At 48.5% G+C, this 14,276-nt stretch overlaps 1 long non-coding RNA gene across 3 annotated transcripts; it reads left to right on the top strand.

The window, feature by feature from the left end:
- The first annotated feature begins 523 nt into the window (after window positions 1-523).
- Window positions 524-8,182, top strand: LOC116654425 (uncharacterized). 3 transcript variants are annotated; one of them, XR_004309668.2, is made up of 3 exons: window positions 524-628; window positions 1,656-1,803; window positions 7,897-8,182. It is a non-coding gene; the product is annotated as an uncharacterized LOC116654425 (long non-coding RNA). The 3 variants fall into 3 exon arrangements; XR_014946686.1 differs by having other exon boundaries at window positions 597-917; XR_014946684.1 differs by lacking the exon at window positions 524-628 and having other exon boundaries at window positions 1,479-1,803.
- The last annotated feature ends 6,094 nt before the right edge of the window (window positions 8,183-14,276 follow it).

The raw sequence follows: 14,276 nt of genomic DNA, 5'->3' as shown, positions 1-14,276 counted from the left end.
CTGAGAATGTCATTTCACCAGCGATACCCTGCAGTTCTCCGCTGGTGAGAGTTCGAGAGGTGGCATGGTAACAGAGTGCATCAGGGCAGGCATTTGACTGGAAGCATTAAATACCTCTGAAAGGTGAATGGCCAAGGTCTTCCCGATAATTAAAATGTGTGCAGTCTTCATAGACCAAGGAAGGGACAGAGCTATTGTTTAAACAGGTAATTAGAGCTGTATTTTAAGCAAACTCATGGCAGTAACGAGCTCTCTCAGATGGGAGCAGCAGCTCCCTGCTCTCAATTCCATCACGAATAACTATTTCCCCTCCACCCCACTCCCCAGTGACGGTGTCTGTTGGGAAAGAAAGAAAAAAATCCTTTTCAATTCCACATTTTTCACTCTCTGTCTCCTCCTTTCTGCGTTCAGGTTCAGGAGAATTGGCTGAGCCACTTTTTTATTAGAGCAGCGGCAACAGGAAAAAGAATGGGAACTAGACAGGTCCCAAGGGGAGGGAGCGGGTAGCATGAGGCAGCATTCCCACACACACACACACACACACACATGTGCACACACATCCCATCCACTCAGGAGCTGTGACGGGACACTGACGCAGTGAAGCTGCCACCAAAGGGAGCCAGACAAGGTCTGCATATGTGCTATGAGCTTCTATTTTGGGATGGATGCCTGTAATTCTGCTGGGATGAATCCATGTTAGAGTAGGCAAGGAGAGACCCAGACCTCCTCCATGCCACACCACCTGCAACACAAATAAATCTTTCTCCTTTCTGTAAAAAAGGATGGGAAAGAAAATGAGCTGGTTTTGACTGCAATCACAGAACTACATGAGCTTTGGATATTGTTTATATTCCTGGTGTGTCATGGGATAACGGGTGCTTTTGTTACAGCCTCAGCTCCTGGGATCCTCAGAAAATGTGAGATTTCAATGTTTCCTTCCCTCCCCTCTCCTTGTCTCGCCTTCCCTTCCTTTCCTTTCCTTTCCTTTCCTTTCCCTTCCCTTCCCTTCCCTTCCCTTCCCTTCCCTTCCCTTCCCTTCCCTTCCCTTCCCTTCCCTTCCCTTCCCTTCCCTTCCCTTCCCTTCCCTTCCCTTCCCTTCCCTTCCCTTCCCTTCCCTTCCCTTTTGCAAGAAAGCTGTTAAAATGCTAATGACGGAGCAAAAACGGAGGAAAAACTCATCTGTGCAGCATTCCAAGAGCCGTTAAAGCCATACGTGCTGTCCCCATCAACTGGAGGTGCTTGCCCAGCACCAGCTGGGAAGCAGGAAAGGATGTGGGGACCTGGGGGAACTCCCTGTCCAGTCATAAGCATTAGCTTGGGAGCTACCCGGCTGCAAAAGCCCAGAAGCAGCGAGTGCCTGCCGGGAGGGAGCTGAGAGCAGCACAGCCAGGTTGCATAACGCTCCTCTGCCCCCACATGGCCCAGCAAAGGGCTTTTCCCCAGGGAGGATGGCAAGGAGCCCAACACCTCCTTCCCCTGACCTCAGCCGCGTGCTGCCTGCTAAGCAGTGCAGAGCACAGGCAGGAGCGCAGCACCCCGGTGACTCATGCAGCGCAACCTTTTGTTTTATTAATTTTTTTTTAAAGCAGGAGCGCTGATCCATCAGTCAATTACTCGAAGAGCCACTTTAATTTGGTACCCAATTGTTTCCCCAGCTGCCACCTCATCTAATCACCGCTGTCAGCAGCAGGAGCAGAATGTCTGCGAATGGGAAAGCGCACGGGTGCTGGGTAAAGGAGGAACGCGCTCACAGAGAAAATAAGCACTGAAAACACACGCATCAAATACATGGCAGGGTCGCGGGTGAGTACCGGGTAATAAAACGCTGTCAGGGGGCAGGGGCCCCTCCTAGCCGTGCAGCCACAGGGATGGGCTGGGAGGGACGTGTCCTGCAGCTCAGAGCAGCCTGCTCAGGCTTCCAGCCAGCGGTGACTGGAGCAGCCACATGTGGCTCAGCAATGAGCATGGTGTGGAGTTTGCTGCTTTTTCCACCAAGGGTCTCAAATCACTCCAAACCAAACCTTCGTAAGGATTGCTTAATGGCTCTGTCTCCCTCCCCTCTTTCTCTACTCCAGCTTAACACTTGCCTGAAATCACATGAGAAGTCAGCGGCCAAGCAAGTTCCCTGACCTCTGTTTCCTGTCCTTTAGCCCCCAAGTGCTCCTTTTTTTTCCCAAGAAATCCTAGAATAAGGAACTGTACCAAAACATCTGTTTCTGTGTCAGGGAGGAGTTTTGATTGGGAAAAAAAAAAAAAAAAAAAAAGAGCCCTGATTTCAGCCAGTACAATGCCAAGACACCCTTCAGCTTTCCTCCTCAGACCTTTCCAAGTCAGGATGGAGACACAGAATCACTAAGATTAGTAAAGACCTCCTAAGATCACTGAGCCCAACCAGCAGCCCATCACACCATTCCCACTGCCCACATCCCTCTGTGCCACATCCACTCTTGAACACCTCCAGGGACAGTGACTGCACCACCTCCCTGGGCAGCCTGTGCCACTGCATCGCTGCTCTTTTGGAGAAGCAATTTTTCCATTATGACACCAACTCCAGCCCAGGGCAAAGCAGCAGTGAGCTTTTTTACAGTAACCCGTCCATTCTGCGTGCAGTGCAAAAGAGTGGTCTCCGAAGGAAGAGGCTACAGCAGCTCCCCAACAGAGGAGAGCAAAGGCAGAGATGTACAGCAGAGGCTGGTCATTCTCCACCAGGACAGGCGAGAGATTCCCGGCCAGATGGATCCAGCAGACAGCACAGCGAAGTTGTTGGCCAACTTAGGATATGATGTTGGCTTCACAGGGAAGCTACTTGGCTGCCTCTCCCTGAATCAAGATTCAGTGATGCCAGGAGACAAGCACAGCGGGGAAACAGAAAGCAAAAAAATGGCAGAGTGGATGGCAACTCGACATTAATTCATTTTTACCATATGTCTGACTATTCATTACACTCCGCCATTCTGTTCTACAAGACTCCTGGGGGTCCTGATGCCATTTTATGGTTAGTGGGGTTTTTCCTAGCTCGCAGCACAGCGTTGCCATGCTGTCCCTCCCAGGCTCATTGCTTAGGAAGTCCTGCAGCAATGCACCACCATCCCGGGCAGAGCCAGCCACTGGATATCATGTTCCCTACGCTTGCTCCCACAGCCTTTCACCTCACCTTGTGCAGGGGGCCGTGGCCCAGGAGCGGCACCTGCTACAACCGTGCTCCGGCACCTGCCAGCAGACCCCGCTGCGCACAACGGGTTTTATGGATTTGCAAACGATTCTGTGTTTCTCTGCGGTCTCCCTCTGGAGCGTGCTGCTGGCAGGAGACCAAGCCCGGCTCGGCAGCCAGCGTGAGCCGTGCTGGCACAGCGCTGCTGGAGCGCAGAGCCTCCGGCTGGAAGCGAGCAGCACGGCTCCACGCACGCTGCTTGCAGCAGCAGCAGCTGTTTCTCCTTGTAGGTAGGAGGGCTGAATTAGTGGCCCCTCGCTTGCGTTCAGCTGTCCAGCTCTCCCCGCCCCATCGCGGCTTTCCGCTCCCATCACGCTCGCGTGGAGCAGCAGTGAGCTGCGTACACGGCTGAGCTGCCATCCGGAGCCGTAACAGTCCCGTGTCTCCTTCGGGCTGCGAGCCCATCGTGGATCATCCTGAGGGACCTCAAAGGGAATCAGAGGGTGCTGCACGGGGGAAACCTCCAGATCTCAATGAGAAAGCACAACAGCAGGTAGCATAATTGTAGAGACACCTAATTACTAAGAAAATAAGAAGAGGAACACAGATAATGAGTAATCCTTATGTCCCTTCAGATGATAGAACCCTGTTTTCATGCAGCATTGTACAGACCCCAGGTAAACATCCAGGGCATGCTGCCCAGATGCCATCACAATGCTCAGTCTCCCCCCTGTAACATGTGCCTTTTGCTTCATGCACCAAACAAAATCCTCCCTGTTGTATGGGTGGATGTGCTCTCTTTAATGACATCCACCAGAGTGCAACGCTGATTGGCACAAGGTGTCTCAACACATTGTGCACATGGAACATGCAGCAGCTGCTCATTCCAACACATGGGATTCTCAATGAGATCTGGGGTCCAACAGGGCAGGAAGATTTAGCTTAGATGTTGGGAAGAAATCCTTTCCCCAGAGGGTAGTGAGGCGCTGGCACAGCTGCCCATAGAAGCTGTGGTGCCCCATCCCTGCAGGTGCTCAAGGTCAGGTTGGATGGGGCCCTGGGCAGCCCGAGCTGGGGGGTGGGCAGCCCTGCCCATGGCTGGGGTTGGGTGGGTGGGCTGTGAGGTCCCTTCCAACTCAAACCACTCTGTGATTCTGTGATTCTATGACTCCTTCAACACCATTTACTCTGCAAGAGTCCCTGTTCACCTCATCCTTCGCTCTTAAGCTCAACCATGCTTTCTGTCTATGGAAGGGTCATTTTATTATGCATATTAGCAATCTGTTTATTAGTACAAGTCATACAGATGTGCAGGGTAGTAAGCACACAGTAACTGTCAGAAGGACAATGCTGGGGTGTATGGTCAAGTGTTTAACAGGATTAGCACTGGGACTTGTTCCCTCAAAGATATACTACCACCCAGCATTTGCAATGCTATCTAAATATTTAGTCATTTGTGTCAGTTGTTTATTCTGATGGAGCATGCATAGTTCAGTTTCACCATGTTCACGACTCCTCTCAAATAACAATTCTAAATTTAATTATAAATCATAATTGGATAACATTTTGTATAAACCCACCTACTTCAAATCCAAGAATACTATAATATACCAAATAGGAAAAAAAAGGAAGGTTGATTAAATCCATACTGGCTATATCTGAGTACTGTGTGTAACCGCTGTCACTCTGTTTACATTCCTGCAGGACAAGGAGGGCTGTACTCCCCAGCCTCCATTCAGCGGGGAATTATATAGGCAATACATGAGGATTTGTCCCAGTTTATAAGAATTGCCCCTTTTTCTTTCAATGCTAGCAACACATGCATTCTTTAGTCTTGCCCTGGGCTTACTTCATCACCAAGCCAGAATTTCTGAATGAGCCACACCTCATTCATAGCAAGTCCAGTTGGTGCATCAAGCCAGTGAACTCAACCATGTGCAGCGACTCTCACAGTACACAGCCTGTCATAGAATCATAGAACTACTCAGGTTGGAAAAGACCTCAAAGATCATCAAGTCCAACCGCAGCCTAACCATAGTACCCTAACTCTAACAACCCTCTGCTAAATCGTATCTCTGAGCACCACATCCAAACGGCTCTTAAACACATCCAGGGATGGTTAGAGGATGAGAGACCTGGGGTTGTTCAGCCTGAAGAAAAGACTGAGAGGGGATCTTATCAACATTTATAAATACCTAAGGGGTGGGAGACCAGAGAATGGGGCCAGGCTCTCTTCAGTAGTACCCAGTGACAGGGCAAGGGTCAATGGACCTAAAGTGGAACCTGCTTTAGCAGGAGGGTTGGACTGGATCTCCAGAAGTATCTTTAAACCCCAACAGTTTGGACTGTATTTTGTAATATGATTTGGACAAGCAGAAGCCAGTGCTAACTTCTGTGTCCCCATAGGCACTCTGGTGGACTGTTTTCCTGCAGCAATCCAGGTCTGCTGAACCAGCTGCTGTTGCTGTAAATCAGCTTTTTGCAATTCAGTTGTGGCAGATGCTAACCCATGAGTCCCTTGGGCTGATAATTGTCCAACTGATTGAAGCCTGGTTTGCAACACCTGAAAATCTACTATGTTCAGGGCAGATCTGCCCAGACCCAACATTCCTGATATGTCTACTCATCTCCAAGAAACACATGGCCTAAGGTAAAGAGCAGATAAGGGATACATATAGGTTTGTACATTCTAATATTACAGTTCCAGAAGATAAGGTACTCTTTCTCTCTCGGCATTTTCCCATATAAAAATGACTGTATGATCAAACACCATGGGTTTAGTAGCATTAGATTGTTCACATTCCCAGTTGTACCCGCTGTTAGTTTGGATCTGTGAAGATGTGTTGCATATCATTAAATTGTCCATGTTTAGTACATGGATTACAAAAATAATTTAAGGGACTACAGCTACCGCAAGAGTGGTTTAATGCTATCATAACTGACCACATCTCAGAGAATACTGTTACCATTATGATATCATCTGTTCAGTGCTATATGGTACCACCTTTTATTCTCTGTGAAGCCCAGTTCTCTATCACCTTCACAGTGCAGGCTTGAGTTGAGTCCTATTCTATTCTATTCTATTCTATTCTATTCTATTCTATTCTATTCTATTCTATTCTATCCTATCCTATCCTATCCTATCCTATCCTATCCTATCCTATCCTATTCTATTCTATTCTATTCTATTCTATTCTATTCTATTCTATTCTATTCTATTCTATTCTATTTTTTCATTTCTATTTCTATTTCATAAACAAACAGCTCCAGAATTAAAAAATGTAGCCCCTGATGCTCAGGCTAGGTTCTTAGCAAGGTCTAGTTTGCTTGATGGAGGCTGGCATTAAACAGACTGTCCATCTTGTGCCAAAATTCATTGCTGTTCAGTTTCAGTCAAAACTCCGGTTGGCATTTCTCTGTGGCTATACCCTAACAACAATTGCTAAGAGGTGTATGACTGGACCCTCGCCTTATTATTCAAATCCATGTCTCGGTGTGTCAGCACTTGGCCAACTCTGCAATGTGTGAGCAGGAGAAAGTCTTTACAGTTGTCCTTTTAGTAAGGTGTTGTATGCTCTGCTAAACCGGCTCCCCAAGGATAACAAGGTGTATGATAAATCCCTGTAACCTTGTTTTCAGTAGCCCGCAGCTGGACCATGTGTCATATGAAATGGGAATCATTATCTGATGGGACAGAAGAGGGAATACCTAACCATTGGCTTGACAAGCAAGGCCCTTTAGAGTGGCTTTCTGGTCAGCCTGGGCAGCAGGCAGTACAGCCAGATAATCAGTGCTCATATCTACCATTGCCAACACATATTGCAAACACTAACTTTCAGGAATAGTCCAATCTGCCAGGTATGGCCCGAGGCCAGTCTTTCCTCCATCCTTCCTTTGGACTGTTGTGGTAATTTTCTTGTTTTTATTAGTTTGCAGGTTTAGACTCTTTCTCCTCTTAAGGAGGGGAGCAGAGGATGCAATCACTTTGTCCATCATTGTAATTATTTACTTCCATAGTCGATTTTTGTCTCAGTTGCTTGCAATTTTCCCATAAATGAGGGTAAGTTTTCTGTCAATTCACTGGTAGTTTTTTGGGTGGCTTGTTTGTTTTTTTTTTGGTTTGGTTGGGTTTTTTTGTACTCCAACCTAAAACAAAGCTATAAGCATCTCCTTTTGGGTATCCTTTTTCTTTTGTATCTTATACACAGGGCACATTCTCCCATCTTTCTTTTCAACTTGGTATTTATTTAATTGCCCCAGCCTTAAAATTACATTGTGGACTAGTTTCCACTAGGGCAGCTCCCACAAGCAATAAAATCACTCACTCCTTTTTAGATTTAAAGGTGTCCTTGCTAACAAACCAGATAGTATTCCTGATGGAAATACCCCTTGGTTGGTGCTAGTTACGGCCAGGCTGTGGGCACTTAGTTGAATAACCAGTCGTCTCAAATATTGTCCCCTTCCAACTATATGCTTCCATGTCTCCTCTTTATCATCCCAGCCATATGGGGAGAGGCACTGTAACTTTACCATCTCCCACAACTAATCCCAAAGAGAATAAGACACGTTTCCCTGGGCCCCTTTTGACTTTGGGAAACTGTGACTTCTGGATGCTTCAAGCTGTAGGTTATCTCTTCCTTGGTCCCACACAAGCAGTGGCCACTGCCCTTACCTTTCCCTGAGCTTTAGCAAATTGAGAGAGCATCCTTCTTTTTCTTTCTAACATATATGTTCTTTTCTTCTAGTTTTTTGTGTCTACTACTCTGTCCCTGGAGGTGTTCAAGACCAGGATGAAGAGCAACCTGATCTAGTGACAGATCTGGAGGTTGTTGGCCCTGCCTGTGGCATGGGGGTTGGAACTTCATGATCCCTGTGGTTCCTTCCAAACCAAGCTATTCTATGATTCTATGATTCTACGATATTATTGACCAGACTGAAGCCCAAAGAGCAGAGTTGCTTTCACTGCTTCTACCAAGGGGACATAGTTACAGTCATCAGCACTGCTCTAAATAAATAAAAGGCAGGGCAAAATTTTGCTGTTCCAAAAAAATTTATTTCATCCCTGAAATGACAGCATTAAAATCCTCTCACAGGGGGGCCGGAGAGCGTTAACAGTGATGATAAAAATCTGCTTTGATGTGCTATTTGTCTTTTGAAGGGAGCCAGGTGGATCTGCTTGTACATGAAGTCCCATGATTACCCATGGATGCAGTACAGGATTACCCCTGAGCACACTGGGGGATGTGTCTGGTGTGAAAGATCACCCACTGACAACTTGCTCTTCTAGTCTTGACACTCCCAAGACCTGGAGAAAAGCAGCTGAGCAATGTGTGGATATCTCAGAGGCTGCATAGGAACCCAAATCCTAGTCTTGTGGTTGCAAGCCATTCAAAGCACTAAGCAAACACATGCAAGTGCTCAAGTGGATAACTGATGCTTTTGGTGCTTGTCCGTCTCTAAGGCCCCTTGGTAACCCACTTTTGGAAGGCCTCCCATATCCTGCTTCCTCTCAGCTGAAGCATCTGGTTCCTAATCACTGCACTCCTTCATGGCCAATTTTCCAGCCAGTTGGTGTTTTGCTGCTTTCACTTAAGATCTCCATTCAAAACTGAACCGGGAACTGGAGCAGTGTTAAGGGGAGAAAAGTGTTTAAAGAGCAGCACTGATTTCATGCACACAGACACAGTCCTCTGCGGCACTAGGATTAGGAAAGGAAAAGTAAAGGAGGGGAAAAGGCTGCAGAAATTCCCCTCAGCTTGCCTAAAAATCCAGAGGCAGATTTCCCTTTGTGTTCTGTGTGATTTTTCTAACGTTGCCTCTACGTAGTAACAGCTTTTTCTTCTGTGGGAAGGGAAGCGTGCCTGTTGAAGTCTGCAGGAGCCTCACTTTCTTCTTTGCTTGCTTTCACATTCACCTCCCGCACAGCTCCCAGAGGCTCCGTGCCTCATGCTGGCAATCCATTCAGTGGCAGACCAGAGGTACAAGCTAGCAGCACTTCCCGCGGATCGGGAAATCACTGCTGGGGCTTGGGGGCTGCAAGCAGCACTGCCGCACTCAGCCAGGCAGAAATCTGCCCACCCTTCCCATTGGGTGGCATGTGCATCGCTGATTTGCCAGGGGAATGATTAGTGATCCAGCATTCTCCCTATTGCAAAACGTCCATCAGCAGGCTGCAAGCATCTCACGTTTATGTCTCCTAGCTTTTACTTCTTAATGAATGAGTTTCACCGGGAGGCACTGTGAAAATTCCACATCTGAATCAGTATTTGCGTTCGTATTGGCACATTTCCTAAGGAACCTGCAATCATTTATGCTGCTTTATTGGCTACCTGCTGTAGCTAATTAACAACATGAATTAGCAGGGAACAATCCCAAATTCAATTTCTGGAAAAGTACCTAGTTCACCTATTTTTTTTTTTCCCCGAGATTAAAAGATAGCAAATCACAAACACGGCACAATATGTCTGATGCATGCAATGTAACTACGCGATGCACATGTACAAAATACAAAGCTAAGCATTATCACAGATAAGAGCTTACTGACATTAATCCGCTTCAAATCATTGTCCAAACTACTTCAGAGTCAAGCATGCATTCAGTGACCTTGCAGAATACGCAGTTCCTTGGCTGGCACTACATAGACATCTCCTGAAATAAATGATGAGCACAGTGTTGTCGATTAGGCACGTGAGAAGTGTGGGTTAGAGAGGCACCCAGGTGAACCCTAACAGCAAAGACTATAGGAAAGCATCATACCACTTACTTCTTCTGGCAGAGAAAGAGTAGTAAGACTAATTAGCAATTACTGGAGCAAGCCATTTGTGTCAAGGCTGCCCCTGAGGACGGTCCTACAGCTGGGGGAGCCATGAAGAGCAGCCCAGGGACCAGAGGTCACTGTCAGAGGCACACTCAGCCAAGCAGGAGGGAGCCCCGTGGCCCAGGGGGAGCTGAGTACCCAGAGGGTGGGATGCTGTGACAAGTGTGTCGTGGTCCTGGGTAGACTCTGTGTTGAAAGCATCTCTGCCAATGCCTTGGAAACGACTGAGGATTGAAAGCATCAAAGAAATAAAGCTGTTGCCAGCTGGAGGAACAATAGGCAAGTGGAGCTCTCTTTAGCCCAGGGGATTAAATTCAAATTGCAAATGTGAAGGCTGCCCTGCAAGGAAAGGCCTCACCGTGTACCAAGTACTAAGAACAGCACCCGCAGGCCTGGCTCATCCCCTGCCTCTGGAGGGAGGGAGGAGGAAAGGAAGGAGGAAAGGAAAGGAGGGAGGGAGAAAATAAGGAAGGAAAATAAGGAAGGAAAATAAGGAAGGAAAATAAGGAAGGAAAATAAGGAAGGAAAATAAGGAAAATAAGGAAAATAGGAAGGAAGGAAGGAAGGAAGGAAGGAAGGAAGGAAGGAAGGAAGGAAGGAAGGAAGGAAGGAAGGAAGGAAGATAAGGAAGGAAGGAAGGAAGGAAGGAAGGAAGGAAGGAAGGAAGGAAGGAAGGAAGGAAGGAAGGAAGGAAGGAAGGAAGGAAGGAAGGAAGGAAGGAAGGAAGGAAGGAAGGAAGGAAGGAAGGAAGGAAGGAAGGAAGGAAGGAAGGAAGGAAGGAAGGAAGGAAGGAAGGAAGGAAGGAAGGAAGGAAGGAAGGAAGGAAGGAAGGAAAATAAGGAAGGAAAATAAGGAAAATAAGGAAAATAAGGAAAATAGGAAGGAAAATAGGAAGGAAGGAAGGAAGGAAGGAAGGAAGGAAGGAAGGAAGGAAGGAAGGAAGGAAGGAAGGAAGGAAGGAAGGAAGGAAGGAAGGAAGGAAGGAAGGAAGGAAGGAAGGAAGGAAGGAAGGAAGGAAGGAAGGAAGGAAGGAAGGAAGGAAGGAAGGAAGGAAGGGAGGAAGGGAGGAAGGGAGGAAGGGAGGAAGGGAGGAAGGGAGGAAGGGAGGAAGGGAGGAAGGGAGGAAGGGAGGAAGGGAGGAAGGGAGGAAGGGAGGAAGGGAGGAAGGGAGGAAGGGAGGAAGGGAGGAAGGGAGGAAGGGAGGAAGGGAGGAAGGGAGGAAGGGAGGAAGGGAGGAAGGGAGGAAGGGAGGAAGGGAGGAAGGGAGGAAGGGAGGAAGGGAGGAAGGGAGGAAGGGAGGAAGGGAGGGAGGGAGGGAGGGAGGGAGGGAGGGAGGGAGGGAGGGAGGGAGGGAGGGAGGGAGGGAGGGAGGGAGGGAGGGAGGGAGGGAGGGAGGGAGGGAGGGAGGGAGGGAGGGAGAATACATCCTAAAATGATGCTGCAGTCCTCACACAGCCCTCTGAATTGACCGTGGTGATTTCAAAAGCCACTGAACTTGTGATCCCTTCAGTCACAGCCGGTGTTGCTGGAAGAAGGTGGTGTGCTGCCATTGCCCCTAGGCCTGCCTGGGTGCTGCCCCACAAAAAGGGCACAATACCCCGTTCAATAAGGGATGAAAATAAGCTTTGAACTCAGCTCGTGTGAGCATCACACTGGCAGAAGTAACCCGCTGTGCTGAGGGAGATGGAAGTTAGGGACCGCAGGCACAGCAAAAGGAGAGCATACGCGGCTTTCTCCTGATATCTTGCTTAATGAATTGCAGACTTCTAAGCTGATTTGTTCAGCTGGGGAAATCCCACAAACATCTCACACCCGAGCGCTCGGAAATTGGTTTAATAGTCTCAGTGCCCGTAATGAAATGCCGCTACGGAGCAGAGGTCCCAGGGCTCACCCCATGTGTGGCTGCATGCCATAGCAGCCAGCATCCCTCTGATTTCACTGCGTGTTTGGAGGAGGCTTTTTTAGAGTCCCAATAACAATTTTTAACGGCAGCATAAATAATGGCTGCAGATCAACTGTGCAGCCGTCCGGTGTGCAAGGCTTGCCAGTAGTGCTTTGATTTTTAACTCTGCTCTGCAGTCATCTGTGCTTTTATGTTTGCTGTTTCATTTTTAAGCAGCCATTTAGCAGTATCTGGAGGGCATTTGCTCTTCTAATACTCAGCCTGAATGCACGTGAAGGGAAGAGCTCTCACAAGTGACTGAGATCTTTTAGGAAATGGGAGAAAATCCTGCTCCATCGCTGTGGGATGTGAGGAGAGCCATGCTGCAGCTCCCTGCTGCTGCTGCCCTCCGAGGGTCAGGGCAGGAGTGCCGACACACAGGGGGTTAATGGGAAGTTACAACTGCAGCAGTTAAAATTCACGAGGTGTAAAATACAAATTGCACGCGGTAGATGAGCTACCTTTAAAGTTTATGTATTACTTTCCCCCTCGCCCCAGTTCAAAGTGCTGTTGGCCCACAAGATGATGAGGGCTTGCAGAAGGGGACGAGCAGCCTTCATGGGGCACAGATTACACAAGTGGGGCAGGGGGGGGCATCCGGGCTGCGGTTACAGATGTTGGGCTGCAGGAAGCTGGGGAACCCACGTCATGTGCACGCATGGGCAATCACAGAGCAGAATTAATGGCTCACGCTCACTTCTTCCTCTCCTCAGCCTCCTCAATTTTAAGGATATGAAGTGCTGCCTTTGAAGTTTACGCTCTTTGTTTGATTATTCCCACAGCTCAGTGTAAGTAATTTTCCTATCAACAAAAGAAAAACAGCAGCAAAACATTTTTAATAGCTCCCAAGGCAGTAAAGGTTTTGTGCTTTTTTGTTTTTTTTACAACTAACTCCGATCCCATCTTTGATGTGCACCTTATGACTTGGCACACCAACGTCTCCCAGCACCAAGCTGTTTGCAGTTTTGCTCACGCTGCTCCCTTTCCCCTCAATACCGCTCCTTTCTCCACGCTAGGGGAGATAAGGAGTAAGTGAGAATCCAACCATATGGAATCAGCAGTCCCATCTGCAAGGGTTTTTCCATGCCCCAGCTGACCCCATGTGTTCTCACCCAGAAGTCACTCCCTGAGGGGATTTTCCTTACATAATTATTCACGCACCCAAGAAGGAGCTGGGATTTAAGATTCGGTACAGAAAAAAATATATATATATGTAAATATCCAGAGCAACTAGAATGAGCATCGACTTATACATATCTGGATGGATTGAACGCAGACAATGATTGAGGATAGGCTGGGCTGAGAGAGGAAATTTAAATTTCTATCCTAAACGCTTTCTTTGCATTTCTTGAAATAAATTATTCCCAGCAATTGCAGGCAGGGATTGTTGATTAATTCCAGCAAAGGCAGAGAGACGGGAAAAATTACCGCGTATCGTCTGTTCCTGTGTTTCAAATGTGGGGCTTTTCATTTTTCTTTGCAGTCTCTGCAACTGGGCTTTTCGGCTCCAGAGTGATCTGTGGGTGGTTTGCAGGGGAGTGTGCTGCTCACGTCATGTGGACAGATATAGACAGCGAAGCACCGTCACGTGCGCCAGATGAGTAGGAAGTGCTTTTCGCCCAGAAGGGTTGAAATGCAGGCTGCGACCCAGCCAGCAGCCACCGAGGCAGCAGCACAGATGCCCTGGAGATTGCCACCTCCCAGAGCCCCTGCAGAGAGGGACCGGTGCCAGTACCGCTTGCACCCAGAGCCCTCTGAGCCACTGGCAACAGCAGCAAGCACCAGGAGGAGCGGCTGCAGGGAGGATACCGTCACGGCTGGTTGAGCCCCGGCTGACAGAAAAGCCCCAGGGCCACTGGCAGCTGGGCATAAATTAGAGCTGCGGTGAAGCCGCTTTCGATTCTCCTCTGGCACCGGACCAGCTCCAGCTGCCTCAGCACAGAGAAAGGCCTTGGAACAGCCCGTCCTCCTCACCCACCTCAGCCCTCCTCCTGCCAGCTGAAGCAGGCCCCACTGTCTTAAGGGAGCAAACTGCAGTGGGCTGCGCTGGCGTTCCCTTGGATTGGAGGGGCCACAGCATCACATGGGGTCTCGATGTCTCTTGGTGTGAGCTTGGTGAGGGAGCTATGGAAACTGTCCACACAGCGATGGAGAAAGGTGCTTTGTAATTCTCTTTTGAGCCTCAGGACTCAGAGCTGAGCCTTGCGTGCCCTCTGAAGCTCTGTGAGCAGCTGCACTGCAACGCGCATTAAGAAAAGAATGCAACAGCTGAAAAAAAAGCTGTCATGCGGGCTAATCCCTCTGATGCCCAGAGAAAGTCTGCACTGGACCTCACGTGGCTGCTGCCTGCATGTCCTGTGCCCTGA

Source organism: Coturnix japonica, chromosome 1, assembly GCF_054131305.1.
Source record: "Coturnix japonica strain WE chromosome 1, WE-NBRP24, whole genome shotgun sequence".
Taxonomy (NCBI): domain Eukaryota; kingdom Metazoa; phylum Chordata; class Aves; order Galliformes; family Phasianidae; genus Coturnix; species Coturnix japonica.
Note: the sequence above shows the minus strand (reverse complement) of the source record. Positions and strands in the feature narration are given on the sequence as shown.